General features: G+C 42.6%; 1 pseudogene across 1 annotated transcript; it reads left to right on the top strand.

Annotated features, from left to right (window-relative positions):
- The first annotated feature begins 4,511 nt into the window (after nt 1-4,511).
- Nucleotides 4,512-6,495, top strand: LOC308513296 (mitochondrial dicarboxylate carrier-like; annotated as a pseudogene). Its single transcript has one exon. The product of its transcript is annotated as a mitochondrial dicarboxylate carrier-like (transcript).
- The last annotated feature ends 386 nt before the right edge of the window (nt 6,496-6,881 follow it).

The raw sequence follows: 6,881 nt of genomic DNA, 5'->3' as shown, positions 1-6,881 counted from the left end.
GCAGTATCATGTGAAAATATAGCTGTCTTTTAGTAAATTATACACAAAAGAGATTAGCAGAAATGATAAAACAGTGGCACTCTTTTCCCTGTTGTCTTTTCATTTTGGAAAATAATAGTATTTTTCATAAAAATATGTAACATGAAGTGGGTTTATTGCTAGTTTTAAAAGAAGAGTAAATCTTTTAAATGTTTTTCATTTTTAATTTCTTACATGAAAAACATTGACATGTATAACCCACATAAACAAGTGTGTTATACCTTAGCTTTTTGTAATATATATATTTTTAATATATTTTACTGATTTTTACAGAGAGGAAGGGAGAGGGACAGAGAGTTAGAAACATCGGTGGGAGAGAAACATCGATAAGCTGCCTCCTGCACATCTCCCACTGGGTATATGCCCGCAACCAAGGTATATGCCCTTGACCGGAATGGAACCGGGGACCCTCCAGTCCGCAGGCTGATGCTCTATCCACTGAGCCAAACGGGTCAGGGCATACCTTAGCATTTTGAAGTTCTCAATAACTATAAGAGGGTAAAGGATTCCTAACATTAAAAAGTTTGAGAAGAGTAGGGATAGTGTTTAAGAGCATGGACTTTGGAGTCCAGGTTTCTTAGCTCTGCCATTAATTAGCTTTGTGACCTTGGGTAAATTACTTAACCTCTCTGTACCTGTTATTTCATCTGTAAAACAGTAATAATAATAATAATAATAATAATAATAATAGTAATAGTAGTAATGCCAACTCAGGAAGTTGTTCAGTGAGTCAATACATGTAAAATGTTTGTAACAGTTCCTGGCACATAGTAAGTGCTTTATGGTGTTTTTGTTGTGGTGGTGGTGGTGTTTTTGGTGTTTTTCTTTTCTTTTGTTTTGTTTTTAGGATTTTGAATACAATTAGATGCAGATAGTTGCGCTTTAAAAAAATTTTTTCTGGGATATTCTTACAATTTGCCACAACTCTCTTGATATTTGGCAACTCATAACAATTAAAAATATATATGTAACCATGAAATACTTCTGGGAATTTGTTCCAAGGAAATTATAAAAAGTATATAAGATTTTATATATATGTACATATGTGTTTGCATGTATGTGTGTATATATGCATTATTATTTATAAATAATAAAAACAAACATAGAAACAACCTAAATTTTAACAAGGAGATTAAGTAACTTGTGGTACATTCAGACACTTGGATACTAATATTATTTAAAGATGTAGGAAAATGTTTACCATTTATCTATATAATCCTAAAATAATGACTGTAAGGATATATTGTACACTAGAATATTAACAGCCACCTCTGGGTAAGTGGGGTTTCTAGGGAATTTTTTTCTTTGTTTGAGTTTTGCTGCATCTTTATGATTTTCTGTCATAAACATTCATTTCTGTTGTATTCAAATGAAACCCATATTAAATAGGAGAAAGAGGCCGAAACCGGTTTGGCTCAGTGGATGGAGCGTCGGCCTGCAGACTGAAGGGTCCCGGGTTCGATTCTGGACGGGGGCATGTACCTGGGTTGCAGGCACATCCCCAGTGGGAGATGTGCAGGAGGCAGCTGATCGATGTTTCTCTCTCATCGATGTTTCTAACTCTCTATCTCTCTCCCTTCCTCTCTGTAAGAAATCAATAAAATATATTTAAAAAAAAAATAGGAGAAAGAGCACGCACACGTGTGTGCATGTGTGTGTGCGTGTTGTAGGTATGGATAAAAGAGAGAGAAAATGGCTGAAAACATAGTATCTTGGATTAGGAGCTAGAACTGTTAGTTTGGGACCTCTGCAGTCAAAGCACTCCACTGACCAAACAATGCGTGATAAAGAGGCACTTCATCCCATTAAGCTGTTCCTTCTAACAGTCTAGTTTGTATAAATCCCTTTTTCATTTTTTCCCTTTGTTTCTATTTTGTAAGATTTATTAAAATTTATCTTTGCAGTGTTTGTATTAGGCCATGTTCTTGGCAGAGCTGTAGATCCTTCCTATGCACACTAACTTACTCTCAATTTGCTGAACCTTTCAGATGTTTTTATAAAGTAAAAACACACCAAGTTATTTTTTTTTTTGTTTCTGATGGATTAGAATAATTTGAGATCTCTTAGGCATAAAATAGTGATGTTAGTATAAATTTTTAAAAATTATTTGAAAGTAAATTTCTGTAATATATTTTGTTCTTTGACCTGAGGATAGGTTGAAAATCCTTATAACAACCCATCTACTCTTTATCAGAAAGCCATAACTCATATTGCCTCATCTTTGCTTTATAAACAACCTGACTGGTGTTGCTCAGTGGTAGAACATCAGCCTGAGCGCCATTGGTTTGATTCCTGGTCAAGGTCACATACCTGGATTGCAGGTTCCTTTCATTCCCCGGCCCTGGTCAGGGCATGAGTGGGAGGCTACCAATTGATGTGTCTCTCTCACATTGCTATTTCTCTTTTTCTCCCCCTAACCCCTCTTCCCTTCTTTCTCCCCTCCTCCTACTTGCTCTAAAAATCAATGCAAAAAATATTAACAACAAAAAAGCTAAATTGACCTTGACTTTCTAAGCTGTTATATTTAGTGTGCTCTCTCGAGAATCAATGAGGTTATATTCCTCAAATCAGTGCCATAAAGCTAATTTATAAAATATTTGGCTGTATAGAGTATTGGAAACTTGAAGTATTAATATTAATTAGGCTCTCCAAACAGATACTCTGACCTCAGTATTCTGTCACCTTGCTACTTACTCAGTGTGTGTTTCAAGGAGCAGCAGCATCTGTATCACTTGGGAGCACTGTCTCAGGCTCCACCTTAGGCGTGCAATCAGAATCTTCACTTCAACAAGATCCTCAGGTCCACATTAAAGCTGAGAAGTATTGTTCCAACAGATATTTTATTGACTCTTTTGTTGTTGAGGTGTACAGGTGAAATGAAGATGATATATTGATGTATTTCCTGAGTAGTGAGCACTGTTCAAAATGATAAAAATCAGAACTACAATGGTTGGAAAGATTATGTGTCTAATTACTATGGAAACATTGGATAAAATAGGAAACAAAAAAAAGGAAACTTGCTCTTAGTACAGTATTCACCATGTGACAAATGTTTGCAATTTTGACATCTTTTGGGGGTAACTTTTTTCTTGACTTTTGGAAGAAAGAATAGGCTTCTTCTTGGCATTCTGGAATGTTTAATTGGAAAGGGATCGTAAGAAATGACCTGATGCAAAACCTTCATTTTACAGGTGAACAAACTGGGGACTAGGAATGTTAAGTGACTTACCTAAGATCACATAGCTTGGACTACCCATGTCCTGATTTTCAAAGTACTGCTCTTTGTACCTCCAAGGTTATCCCTCTGTGTTGCTAAAGGCCATAATGTTAGTTGCTTTTGTTGATATTGGTTGAAATCATACAGAATGTGTGAGATTAATATAGATACACCTCACAACATCCTGGTAAAATGTGGGGGCTTATTCTCTTCTTTCCTTTCTGTGTGAATTCATGTAATAGCTTCAGAAAAAGACATTTACTTGTTGTCTAGAAGTTAGGCTGCTGCTTCTCTGAACCATTGGAGCTTGCTGTTCAGGCCTGTGTTCTCTAAGGAGGGAAGGCACAGACCTTGCTGTTCAGGCCTCTAAGGTGGGGATAGCAGTGGTTTTGAGTATTTAGAAGTAGTGTTTTTTCTTTTCTTTCTTTAAATAAAAGTTGATACATCAGGAAAGGAAACCTTTTTAACAAACCATGCTGAAAGAACTGGCTGCCTATGTCCCCCCAAACTCCAAAAACAAACAAACAAAACAAAAATTCATTGACCCTTACTTCATACCATACATAAAAATTACCTTGAAATGGTTCCCAGACCTAAATGCAAAATCTAAAGGACACAAAGAGCATGAACTATAAAAGAAAAATTATTAAATTGGACTTTATGAAGTTTAAACACATCGTTTCCTCTTTGTACATTGCTGAAAATAAAAAGACAAGTCATAGAGTGGGGAAAAATATTCACATGTATCTGACAAAGGGGTTGTATCTGTAATACTTAAAAAACTCTTAAAACTAAAAAATAGGAAAAGACTTCATCAGACACTTCAAAAAAAATATACAATGGCCAAAAAGCATATGAAAAGATGCTCCAAAATCATTGGACATTAGGGAAATTAAAATTACAACATATCCACTAGAATAATTAAAATTAAAAAGACTGACAATACAACAAAAATAAGACTGACAATACCTAATGTTGGCAAAAATATGGAGCAATGGGAATTCATACACGGCTGGTTGAATGTAAAACAGTATAATCATTTTGAAAAACAATTTGTTATTTCTTAAAAAATTAAACATATTCAATAAATGGTGTTGGGGAAATTGGACATACACATGCAAAAAATTGAAACTAGGCGCGGGCCGCGGACGCACTTTGAACCCGGCGCTGGGGCTGCGCGGCCTGTCGGGCCGGGCTCGGGGTCCGGGCGGGGTCGGGTCGGGCCACCGGCGCTGCGGCGGGCATGGCGCCGGGCATGGCGGCCGAGGCGCGCGTGTCGCGCTGGTAGTTCGGGGGCCTGGCCTCGTCCGGGGCCGCCTGCTGCACGCACCCGCTGGACCTGCTCAAGGTGCACCTGCAGACGCAGCAGGAGGTGAGGATGCGCATGCCCGGCATGGCGCTGCAGGTGGTGCGCTCCCACGGCGTCCTGGCGCTCTACAGCGGCCTGAGCGCCTCGCTGTGCCGACAGATGACCTACTCCCTGACTCGGTTCGCCATCTACGAGACCGTGCCGACCGAGTGGCCAAGGGCAGCGAGGGGCCCCTGCTCTTCTACAAGAAGGTGCTGCTGGGCGCCGTCAGCGGTTGCGTCGGAGGCTTCGTGGGGACTCCCGCCGACATGGTCAACGTCAGGATGCAAAACGACGTGAAGCTGCCCTGGAGCCAGCGCCGGAACTACGCCCACGCCCTGGACGGCCTGTACCGCGTGGCCCGTGAAGAGGGTCTGAGGAAGTTGTTCTCGGGTGCAACCATGGTCTCCAGTCGGGGGATGCTGGTCACTGTGGGCCAGCTGTCCTGCTACGATCCGGCCAAGCAGCTGGTCCTGGGCACGGGGTACCTGTCGGACGGCATCTTCACACACTTCATCGCCAGTTTCATCGCCGGTGGGTGTGCCACGGTCCTGTGCCAGCCCCTGGACGTGCTGAAGACCCGCCTGATGAATTCCAAGGGCGAGTACCAGGGCGTGCTGCACTGCACCATGGAGACAGCGAAGCTCGGGCCGCTGGCCTTCTACAAGGGCCTCGTGCCTGCCAGCATCCACCTCATGCCGCACACCGTGCTCACGTTCGTCTTCCTGGAGCAGCTTCGCAAGCACTTCAGCGTCAAAGTGCCTTCCTGACGGGGCGTGGAGCGGCCGGCCTGCCCGCTCCTTCCCGAGGCCACGCGGCCGGCACTGCCCTGAACCCGCACTGGCCACAGAGCTCGGCAGCCCCTCTCCGGCTGGACCGCCTGGCCTCCTGCCGGGTCAGAGCTCCTTCCAGCAGTGTGGCCCCCACTCCTGTGGCCCCTGTAGCTTCTCCCCTCACTCGCCCCCACTCCCTGCCCTGCACATGGACCACACGCAGAGGGAGGCGTCCAGGCCCCGGTTCCCTCCCCCATTAAAAAAAAAAAAAAGAAAGAAAGAAACTAGACCACCAACTTATACCATACACAAAAGTAAACTCAAAATGGATAAAGGACTTACTAAATGTAAGATGGGAAATCATAAAAATCTTGGAAGAATCCATAGCATAATTCTGTTGCTGTGCTTTTTCAAAATCTGTGAGTGGGTGTAATTCTAAATATTTTTAAACTTGTGGAACATTCTATTGGCTTTTCCTTTTTTCCCTTTTATGTACAACAGAATAAAGTTTCATTGGGTATTAAACATCAGGCTGATTGCCCTTCACCTCCGCTGTAGAGCGCCTGGAGCTGATTTGGGCTCTAGGGGGTTGGAGGTAAAGTGACTCTTCAAGGAAGGAAGCAAACGAAAAGGAGGCAGCACAGCCAGGTAATGATAACCAAACAAAACTAAGAAAACACCGACTGTGTGAACTTCTTTTTCACCTACATCACCTCCGTCTCTCAACCCTGATATCTTGCCAGGAAATGTGCTATAATTACACAAAACCCTCCCAGGTTTGAGAACAGTTCTGGAAGATGATCGCTAAGTTAGAAATACTAACTCTGTAGATGGCTCCTGAACTTTCTTCCTGAGGTTTTCTTCCTCTGCCCTCACTCATTTTTGGGGCCTGATCATGCCCCAAACCAGGGGTTTGAGTATTTCCCTCTTAAAATCTGCTCCACAGGTGGACAAATAATTTATTATTTTTCTTAAGCATAGCTGAGGCAGCCTTATATTTTAAAAACAAACCATTAAAAACTAGTAGAAACAAAATAGGAAAGTGCAAAAAAACATAAACCCCAAACACAAGAGACACATTCCTAGATTATGGAATTTTAAGTGGGTTTTGTAAGAATTCTAGCAAAATATAAATATATCCTATATAAAAAAAAAAGCTAATATACAAATAGACCAAACAGCGGAACAACCCGAACAATCGAACAACCGGTTGCTATGACGTTCGCTGACCACTAGGGGATGTGTCCAGAACATGGTGGGCCTCGGCCAAGGTGGGATGGTGGAGCAGGTGAGCGGGGTGCCAGACCAATGCGGGGCACCAGTCACTGTCATCTGGGCAAGCCTCTGGTGGTTACTGAAAATTCTTTGCTCCTGTGCTCCGTGGTCCTGCCCGGCACTCACACCCACTGCTCGCGCCGGCCTTGCTCTCATCCTCAGCTGGCGCCGGAGCTGCCAGTGCCCGGCACTGGTCCCCATCAGTGGCTGCCAGCCCTGATGATTGCCC

The sequence above is a fragment of the Myotis nattereri genome (assembly GCF_964212035.1).
Source record: "Myotis nattereri genome assembly, chromosome: 2".
Classification (NCBI taxonomy): Eukaryota; Metazoa; Chordata; class Mammalia; order Chiroptera; family Vespertilionidae; genus Myotis; species Myotis nattereri.
Note: the sequence above shows the minus strand (reverse complement) of the source record. Positions and strands in the feature narration are given on the sequence as shown.